Here is a 10,714-nt window from a genome sequence, read left to right as displayed (position 1 = left end):
TAATATTTCCAAAACCAGTTTTAAATTCATGGAACATCTGAAAAATCATACCAGTAGTGAACATTAAACAGATTTTGTCCAAAATGTATGCCTTATATAACAATGAAACATTTATAATAAACACCTTGACAAATGTGAGAGTATAGTGAAGTCATTATCTATACATTACACCTTGTTGTATATGAGGATCAGTAAAAGACACAACTCATTTAAATATAGAATATAGGTACTTGTTTTTAACTTTTAATTAAATTTATTAAGCGTTATCAAGTTATTTGGTAGAAATATCAGTCATAAATATCATACATGTATAGTGCAGAAACCTCATCTTTGAAAGCATATAATTTTTTTTCTAAATCAAATATTACTATTTCCACTTTTGAATACCAGAGAAAACAATTATAAGAAATTTATTTTTTGATGTGTAACACTGAATTGTAATATTTTAATATTTTTATTTTGTATTGCTGTTTAAATTTAGGGATTTTTAAACACTGTGCTACATTCCTATGTCCTCTCTCCACTTTCTCAAATTTTGAGACTGGTCTTTCCAAGTTGTGTGAAACCACACTAAGTTGCTGAGGCTGAATTTAAACTTATGAAAGTACTCAGCTTCCCAATTTGCTTGGACTACAAGCATGGACCATCATGCCAGGTTTACAGAGCATTTTTACCTATTTATGTATGCAATATGTCTTTATAACTGAATATTTCTATATATGTTAACACTCATGTATTGCATCGCGTCGTTAAATGACAGACATCACAGTATTCCAGTTGATTAAATGTTTTATGCAACAGTAAAACCCACTATTGAGTAAATAATACTCTAGCATCTCTTAATACTTTTACACATTTTAATCAAACTTAATGTGGAATATAATTTGCATTATCAGATCATTGTAATTTATTTTCTGTTTATTTTCATGGTGAAATTGCAAGTTATAGGAAGGACATAGATATTGGAAAATAAGCCCCATATTTTCACATCTTGATTTACAAATTTTGACATTTTAACTTTTTAACATTTTAACATTTCATAATGATTTGAATAGACTGAATTTCCACAACCTTAAAGGTAGCTTTTCAGGAGAGAAGAGCTTTATCTTTCTTTTGTGTGCATAATGGCCTTCTAGACTCCAGCCTCATTGGAAACATTTCATTTTTATATGAATGAGATAAATGATCACTGTTTTCATATACGTTAGTTAATTCTGACATCACTGTTATTCTATGGGCAGTGTTATTTTAGGGCAGGAATCAGAGAAATGGATCTGGAGTCAAGGTTGAGTGAGGCCTACTTATGACAAAATAATCAATGAACTATGTTTCATAGTCTTATTTTCTGTGAACCAAGTGGTAGGAGGTAAACAGAAGGTTGTATGTAAAGATTAAGTTTCTTATCATTAAATGTTGGCTTACGAGCTACAATAGGGCAAAGGCTTCTTATGCATTGAGTCCATACAAAAATCATATTGAATATCATTCACAATATTATTAATATTGCATATAATTCATGAAGAACTGAGTTTAAAACAATATATGGCTAAGAACAATAACTTGGGACATTGTACACTCTCCAATACAGACATATTTATACCAATTTAATTATACATCAAATTACACTAAATAAGAAGAAAAATCAATTGGATCAAAGCACAACAATATAAAAATAAACATTGTAAAGGCTTAAGCAAGAGACCAATAGTTGATGAAGTGCGGCTTCTAAGTGCTAGGGGGAAAATTCTCATATAATCAGAGGTTATATGAAGGAAGAAAAGTTACCCACTTTGAGCTAGAACAGCATTTGAAAGAAAAAGAATCACAATGTTCGCAAAGATTATTCACTTCAGTTTGTATGCTTTGTAATATATTCCAAAAGATTTCTGCATGTTTTATTTCATCAAATTGAGAAACAATCCAGAAATTTAAAAAAGAAAAGTATTGCTCCTCTGGTTTTAAAAGCAAGAAAAAAATAGAGATGTATTGAGCTAGAAAAACTTACTAGAGGTAAAAAATGGAACTGAGATTTCCAGAATCTCTGTATAAGGTATTTCAGCCATCTCTGGATGCTCAGGGCATTTTTGCATAACAAAGAATTTGTTCACTTATGTACAGCTTAAAGAACATTGCTGTTTTTAGTCAGTCTTTTTTTATTAACAACAATGATGTACCTTTCAAGAGTTTCCAGCCACAACAATACACAATTTCAGAAATCTTTTGGTTCATCCTCCATATATTCTGCTACAATATTCACCAGGACAAGATAATATAAACCTTTTGGCTGCCCCATCAAAGCATTCACTTCTACTAATTTTAAGGGCAAACATATACTTCAGAGAAAAGTATGATACATGGAACAACATAGTTTTACTTAGTAACAATATTTTTTTATTGAAAAATATATCCCAACTGCTTTGTCTTGGGATTGCATTCAAAAATATGAGGTAATTATACTGTGTATTATGACCTCAGGCTCTGAGCCTTAAAATGCAAACGAATATTTTATGTTCATTTTTAAATATAGTTCTTATATTTCAAACATTCAAATCAAATTCCACAGCAATCAATGATAAAAAAAAACACAAGAAAAACTGCAGTTTGGTGTCTCATCATGACCTTTCAATACCTGCCTGTGGGTTCCACTTTTAATTTAAAAGATAATAATTTTTCCATACAATTTGGGTCAAGTGGAGAACAAAATCTCTTGCATTGTTTTCCTGGGAAAGTTGTCATACTTGAAACAACTGAACCCCCAGTCAAAATATCTTTTCTAATTATATCAGTTCTTAACTGATCTAGCATAAAACAAATCCACTTTCTTCTTGTTGAATATCTTGAGCCCAAAGATAATGCAATCATTTAAGAGAAGTCACTAATATGAATTTATTGACCATTTTCTGCCCAGCACAGTCTTCCCAGAATTTGCATTATCTTGAAATATCGTGCTTTATAATTTTAGAAATCAACAAGATAAATCTAGGACATAGAATTTTAGCTTTTGATATAAATCCAACAAGTCTGGCCTGGGGATGTAGCTCAAGCATAGCGCGTTCACCTGGCATGAGTGCAGCCCGGGTTCCATCCTCAGCACCACATTCAAAAAAAGATGTTGTGTCTGCCGAAAACTATAATAAATATTAAAATTCTCTCTTTCTCAAAAAAAAAAGAAAAAAAAAATCAAACAGGTCTGACTGGCTACATAAGGGCTGTTTGGAAATAAATGGAAAAAGTGCTGGTGTACTGAGCTAATATCAAGATCCGAAATAAAATCCAGAGTTTATTTTTATTTTCTTTATTGTGTGCACTTAAGGGGTGAAGTACAAAGCTTTGCTATTCCTAATGCAGAGGTTACCATAGTCAGGCAGATGAACACACCCTCCTCTCACACAGCACCTAAAATCAGTTTTATGAGCATAAATTCCTGCTGTGACACAATGAAAACCTGGATTCCCTCACTCAGGGCAGAAAAGTAGTGCTCAGGTGTGCAGACCACAGCTGTGATTCCCAGAAGAGAGGCTGGGAACAGAGGAGATGGGGAGACAGAGGAGAAGACCAAGGTTCAGGCATTTTTTGGAGAAGAAGTTGTGGATTCCATAAGAGGTTTGTAGAGAGCAGCTGAAACCCACTTGGGTCAAGAGAGTCCCTGAGATAAAGCAGTGGTGGAGATTCGGACGTGGCAACCAGACAGTGAAAGCATAATTTGCTGGGAGTTTTTTGGATGATTAGTGTGATGGCAGCAGCTCTTTTGCCTGGTGTTAGGCTGCTCCAGAGAAAGAGGACACAGTTGTCAGAATCACTGAGTGACTGGCACCCTGTCCCACTGTACACACCACTCCCAGGAATACCTGGCCATGTGCAGGGTTCAGGCTGTGCACATAACCTCCTCAGTGGCTGGAGCAGGCCTGTGATTCTTAGGCTGCACCTCGACATCTGGTTTTGGCTCATCCAAAATGAGATTCACTACTTGCATTGGCTGGGTCTTGCCATCTGGAGAAAGAGGTGGCATTGTGGACCATGGCACTATTCAGAGACTGGAGTGCACAGGTGGCACCAGGGAGAGGAGCCTGACATCCTGAGTCGGGCAGTGCATTCCCTGGTCTGTCCCAAGTTTTGGAAGCCATAAGACCCAAGAGACCCTGTGCGTGGCCTTTCTTTCTGTGCTAATTGGTGTTTTTGGAGAAGGTGTCCCTGGGCACCACTGCCATCAGCAGCCTGGCCTCACTTTTGCTAACTGGCCCCACTCTGCCCAGTGCTTTCTGTGCATTTTGGTTTTGGTCCAGGAGTGTTTCTCAAACCTGGTCATGTGACTTGAGGCACTATTAAAAATCATCAGGCCCAGGATTTGTCCCTACAGACTGATGCTTCAATGAGCCCCAATGGTCAGCTTTGTTGTCTCACTGCTGGTTGTTGCTGTGAGCAGTCAGGGTGGAGACCTCCTGGCTCAGTGCTGATGTCTTTGTGGGGAAGACTCATAGTATGGACTAGAAGATGTGACAGGCCATGGAGGAGCCTAACCACATGGACATGCGACAAGCATGAGAACTTGAGAGACACTCCCAGGTGGCCGGCCATTTTCTCAGAGCATCTGCATGAACATGTCACCATGTGTCACTGGTGGTGAGTGGTCCTTCCACGTCAGGGCCTGGGGTGCATTCCTAGTGATGAATAAACATTCTGATGACAGGGTTGTTCTGTGGCATGGGAGGGTGAATGGTGGCTCTGGCGAAGTTCAACAAGGGAAAAACAAGGGTAGAATATTGGTGGCCTCCAATCTCCTGTTGGCCAAACTTCATCCCTGTATGAGGACATAGAAAATGACAAGTTCATCAGACAGTGCTCTAATCTCTAGGGTATACAAAGAACTCAAAAAGTTAAACACCAAATACCAAATAACCCAATCAACAAATGGGCCAAGGACCTGAACAGACACTTCTCAGAAGAGGATATACAATCAATCAACAAATACATGAAAAAATGCTCAACATCTGTACCAATCAGAAACGCAAATTAAAACTACTCTAAGATACTATCTCACTCCAGTAAGAATGGCAGCCATTAGGAAGTCAAACAAGTGCTAGTGAGGATGCGGGAAAAAAGTACACTCATACATTGCTGTTGGGTCTGCAAATTGGTGCAGCCAATTTGGAAAGCAGTATGGAGATTCCTTGGAAAGTGGGAATGGGACCACCATTTGACCCAGCTATCCCTCTTCTCAGACTATTCCCAAAAGACCTAAAACAGCATAGTAGAGGGACCAGCTACATCAATGTTTATAGCAGCACAATTCACAATAGCTAGACTGTGGAGCCAACCTAGATGCCCTTCAATAGATGAATGGATAAAGAAAATGTGGCATTTATACAGAATGGAATATTACTCAGCAATAAAAAAGTGACAAGATCATGGCATTCACAGGTAAATGTATGGCATTAAAGCAGATTATGCAAAGTGAAGTTAGAAAATCCCCCTCCTAGAAATGCCAAATATCTTCTCTGATATAAGGGGGGAGGTTGACTCAAAATGGGATAGGGAGGAAGAGCATGAGAAGAAGATTACCTCTAGATAGGGAAGAGAGGTGGAAGGGGAAGGAAGGGAGAAGGGGAATTGCATTGTAGATGGAAGGAGACCCTCATTGTTATACAAAATATATGTTTGATGATATGAGGGGGAAAAAAAAAGAATTGCACCACCTTAGATTTTGCAGGAAGAAGTGATGGGAGAGGAAGGGAGGGGAAGTGGGGATTGAAAGGATAGTAGAATGAAATAGACATTATTATTGCTGTATGTATATGTGTGACTGCACGACCAATGTGATTCTGCAACCTGTACACTCGGAATAATGAGAAATTATATCCCATCTGATTCCAATGTATTGTACTCTTATGTCTAACTAATTAAACAAACAAACAAAAAATGATGAGTTCTCCAACTTAAAAAGCTCCTGTCCTAGGTTTCCTCTTGCCTCTCATGGCCAAGATGCATAGGTGCTTGGGACACTTATGATGGATGGGATGTTGCTATTTTACAAAACAGCACAACCATCAGCACTGTCAGATTTGAGAATATTCCTGCTACCTCATTAACTGTCACTCCTGGGCCTCCCTGACCCTCAGCCCCACAACTTCTGCTCCGTCTGTATGGATTTTTGTCACTGCGGGCACGTCTGTGGCAAGCATGTGGCCTTCTCTGTGTGGCTGTTCTCCTTCAGTGCAACATTTCCAAGGGCCACTATGTTCTTCTATGTTATGGTCTGGCCATTTTCTGTCACCTGGATACCCTTTGAGGCTCAGCACCACACCAGCAGGTGTGCTCAAAGGCCACCTCTGGGTGGGATGAAGAATGCTGACTTGAACATTTATTTTCAGTTCTGTTGAAGAGCTGGTGAAAAGTGGCCCTTTTGGGTCATAGGCGAACATTATGTTTAGCTTTTTGAGGAATTGCCCAAATGTTTTCCAAAGTAATTGTAGAATTTGACATTCAACCAGCAGCCCTGAGGGCCCCCACTGCTTCCCACATCCCCCACACCCAGGGTTGCCAGGTGTCAGATCCCAGTCTCTCTCAGAGGTGTGAAGTGGTTTTCATCATGGTTTCCCCCAGTAACTAACAAGCTGAACACACACAGTCATGATCAGCTTCTCAGCTTTTAAAGAAAAAGACCTGTTCAGATATTTTTTGCTGTTTGCAGCTAGGTTGTCTTTGATGGTTTCTGGGTCATGGCGCTCTTTACATATTCTGGATATAATTCCTTTGTCAGATATGTGGTTTTCAGGTATTTTCTCCCCGATGCAAAATCCTCATTACACTCACAGAATTTTCTGGACATTAGAAAAATGTCTTGGTGATTAGTAGGAATGGACCCATGGGCAATGCCTGGGCGATGTGTGGGGAGGGAAGAGGACACACAATCCAGGGGCTTTGACTAGCCAACAGGAAAGGGAAGTTGGAAGAAGCAGATGGGCAGAAAAATTAAACACTCTTAGTTGAAATCATGGGAGTCAGAGTCCCCCAATAAGCCATAAAGTAGAAATACTGGGGCAGCAAGTACTTTTGAGGAGTAGAGCATGAAGAGGGCTCCTCTGATTCTGGAGGTAATTGTTTCCAGATGCTCTCTGAGCTTCTAGAAATTTAGTTTTGGGTCATTAAAGGGACTTTGGATCTTTCTTTGGCTGGGTTCTGAGGCCCGGCAGGGCATAGCAGAGTGACTGGAGAGGTTGTTTATACTTATGTAGATTTATTCCTGGAATAAGGCATTGAATGAAAGGGTTAGAAGTCCCTGTCCTCATGGTGCTTACAGTCTAGCTGGGACATCATATTGTAAGTGCTAGAGAACTTTAATGTAGGTGTATAATGAGAATTAGGCAGCTTGGGGCTGTGCAAGGGGAGGGCCTTATAGCTTTAAGTAGATGGCATTTGCTAGTCTGACAAAGTAACTCCTGAAAGAAGCCTGACAGGTGAAGGACTGAGCCTGAATCTCAGGGGGAACTTCCTGTCCAAATGTCCTGAGGTGGGCCTGGTGCATAGCTGGAAAGTGGGGAGGTGAGCATGGCTGGTGGGTGAGCAAGGCCATGTGGGGTGGGGAGAGCTGCAGGGCTTCCCAGGCTCTGTGAGGACCATGGTCTCTCTCCAGGTGGAATGGACGTGAGGGCATTAAACAGTGCTCATTGAACTGGCCGTTGAACAATGAGGCCAGGCATGATGTCTGATGTCACCAGGTTTCTCTGGCTGTGGATGGAGAGCAGATTGCAGGATGCAGGACTAGGTGCAGAGCAGAAATAGCCATCAGGAGTCCCATGCAATGGCTGGAGAGATAGACGACCTGGCAGAGCAGTCTGGTGGCCATGGAGGATCCAGCAAGTTTCAAGAGATCACACATGGGAGGGGGGAAAAGAGTCAGGTTATCCCAGACTTCTACCCAAGTGACTCACAGATGGACTTGTGTTTAATGGGATGGAGAAGGTTGAGGAAAGGTTGTGTGTGTGTGTGTGCGTGTCCACCATTCAGCTTCTGACAGGTTCACTGGGAAGGGTCCATCCATCCTGATTAGGGGTGGGTGATGTGGTGTAACTTGTCCTGTGACACCACTCAGTGCTGCTGACTCTGTCCTGGGGAAGAAGAGCAGGGACTTCCCATGGCTGGTAAGATGGTGGTGAGTACAGAAGAAATCCTTCACCCCCATCTGCACAGGCCTGGGGCCCTGAAGCTAATGACCTTGCACTTAGGTGCTCTGCAGGTCAGCCATCCATGCCTCAGCCTCCTGAAATTCCCGATACCCCACGAGGCTTGGCCCCTCCCTGCCTCTCTTTCTTCTTCCATGCTCTGGGGTAAGGTCACAGCCCAGGTGACTCAGAGCCTCTTCCCATCCTCTGTCACCGGCCTCTTCATCAACACTGGGTCTAGCTGCAATGAGTGATGAATAGCTCAGAAGTGTCACAACTAGGTGGCTTTTAGTACAGTGTGTGCTAGCAGCTGCGACCCAACTTACCTGTGCCTGCCATGCCCCCCTCAGATGCCATAGCAAGCCTTCTCCACCAGTGTGCCCTCGCACCAACCAGGACCCTCTCTTGATGTGAGCATGGCTGGGATCCAATGAGTAGCCCCACGTGACCACAAAAGGGGGGATAAGGGGACACAGGGGGAGGTGGGAGTGTAAACTGGTGGCATCCGGCAGGGTCTCATGGCCACTTGGGGCTCTGCTGACCAACATTGATCCCTGGGGCAGTGGTGTTGTGAGGCTTCCTGAGTGGCACAGGGCTGATTGGCCATGCTGGACGTCTGCTCTGGTAGAGGCCTGGGGCCACTGAGGGCTGGCACAATTGCCAGGGTTGATGGCTGGGCCAGGTGGTGCCCACACACATGACTGCTGACTGATGCTGGCTGGTGTGCAGGTGGTGGTGGTGCTGTGCCATCTGTCTGCACAGACACTCATGTGCACTGAGCCTAATGATGGAGGTGCCTTGAGGAGCCTTCAGTGACCATTAGGTTTCTGGTCAGTGACCTCAGGTGTCCCCAGCCTGTATATGCAGCTGGACTCAGCTGGGCCTGGCTTCTGCTGATGAGAAGTGAGGCATGAGCGGCTTGAACAGCACCTGCCCTGTCAGGAGTTGATGGCTGGAAAAGAAACAGGCCAGCTGCCCTGGGACGCACGACACAGACATGTGTCTCCTCTTAAACATGGAGCCCCAGTACTTCCTTCAAGGTCACTCATTATTTAAAATCTGAAAGTACCAGTGGCCAACATTTCCAGATTACCTGCCATGGCCAGGCACAGTGCTTGATTTTTCAGGGTGGAACAAAGTGGTTATTGGATAATACAGCATTTATTACTTAACCCTTCCCTTTGGTCATATTTTTGTTGCACTGGCCAAAGGGTAGCCAGTGAAATAGAAATAAAACTCTTCTTATGATATTTAAAAAGGCATTTGATTTGCTGATTCTTACACCCTCTTTTCTCTTCCCCTTTTTCGTGCCTTGAAATAGCTATGATGATGAGAGCTGCAGCAGCCAACTTGTGCCCGTGAGCCAAAGGGCTGAAGAATCAAAAGCCTTACTGTAGACATTATTGAGACCTAAGCCAATGTTAAAAGGGTCTATTCCCAATCATCTCAGTATATAAAGAATACAAGTGTTTGTTATTTGAGCTACTGTGGTCATGCTTAATTACCTATAGCAAAACTCACCTCAACTAATACACAAATGTTAAATTATTTGATCCTTAAATGGACCCCTAGTTTCAAAGAACAAAATGAATTCTGTTTTGGGGAGGATTCAATTGGTAAGTAGGAACCATTGTTCGTGCCCAGGTAAGATTGTTTCTATTTGGGTAATGTCATCTCCATCTGATGTGTTTGTCTCAGGGAATACACCTTCAATATTGCATGCTGTAGGTTATTTAGAAAATGAGCATAAATCACCCCAAATCTTAACTCTCAGAGATAAGCATTGAATATATATTTGGGGGAGTAATTTTAAAAATCTTTTTTTTTATACTACTCTTAGTATAGCTGAAGTCATAACTTGCACACACACACACACACACACACACACACACACTGGTGCACACACACTTATCTTCCACAAATCTTTCACAGTGGACAACGTGCCATTAATCTTCATGTCCAAATTGCTATAGATTCTAGTCCCTGGCCACTCAACTGAGAACTCAGGCTTTTTAAAAAGTCTCTGTTTTTTTTTCCCCTGTGAAACCCCAGTGAATGTCACCAGCCCTCCCATGTCCCAGTGGCATGTTCCACCCCTGGGTACCAATAGCCTTCTCCCTGAGCAGGCTCCAGGGGACCCACAGCATGGGAAACCACCAGTGACCATGCTCTTCCCAGAGCTGCCCAGGCCACTCTCAGCAGCATCCCAAATGGTACTAGGTCTCTCCATTCCTCCCATTGCCAATGCCTCTGCAAAAATGGTTTCTCCATTCTTCCTGTTGCTCCAGTTGTCACCCCTTGGCTGTCTGTGTTCCTTTGCTTCACCTTACCCCATGTCCACCAAGTCTGGAAATCCTTTGGCTTCACTCTCTGTCCAGATTCTGATCCAAGAGGCTGATCAATGACCTCACAAAACCTCTCACCTTACTTGGGACCTGGGAACATGTAATCTCCCACAGAAAAGGGACTTTGAGAATTTGACTAAGGTTCCTGATGTGGGTAGAAGATTGTGGGTCACCTGGGGGCTCACAGTGGGCCTCAGAAACCAGAGCCAG

Source organism: Callospermophilus lateralis, chromosome 13, assembly GCF_048772815.1.
Source record: "Callospermophilus lateralis isolate mCalLat2 chromosome 13, mCalLat2.hap1, whole genome shotgun sequence".
Classification (NCBI taxonomy): domain Eukaryota; kingdom Metazoa; phylum Chordata; class Mammalia; order Rodentia; family Sciuridae; genus Callospermophilus; species Callospermophilus lateralis.
The sequence above is the reverse complement of the archived record's forward strand: the minus strand, read 5'-3'. Positions refer to the sequence as shown.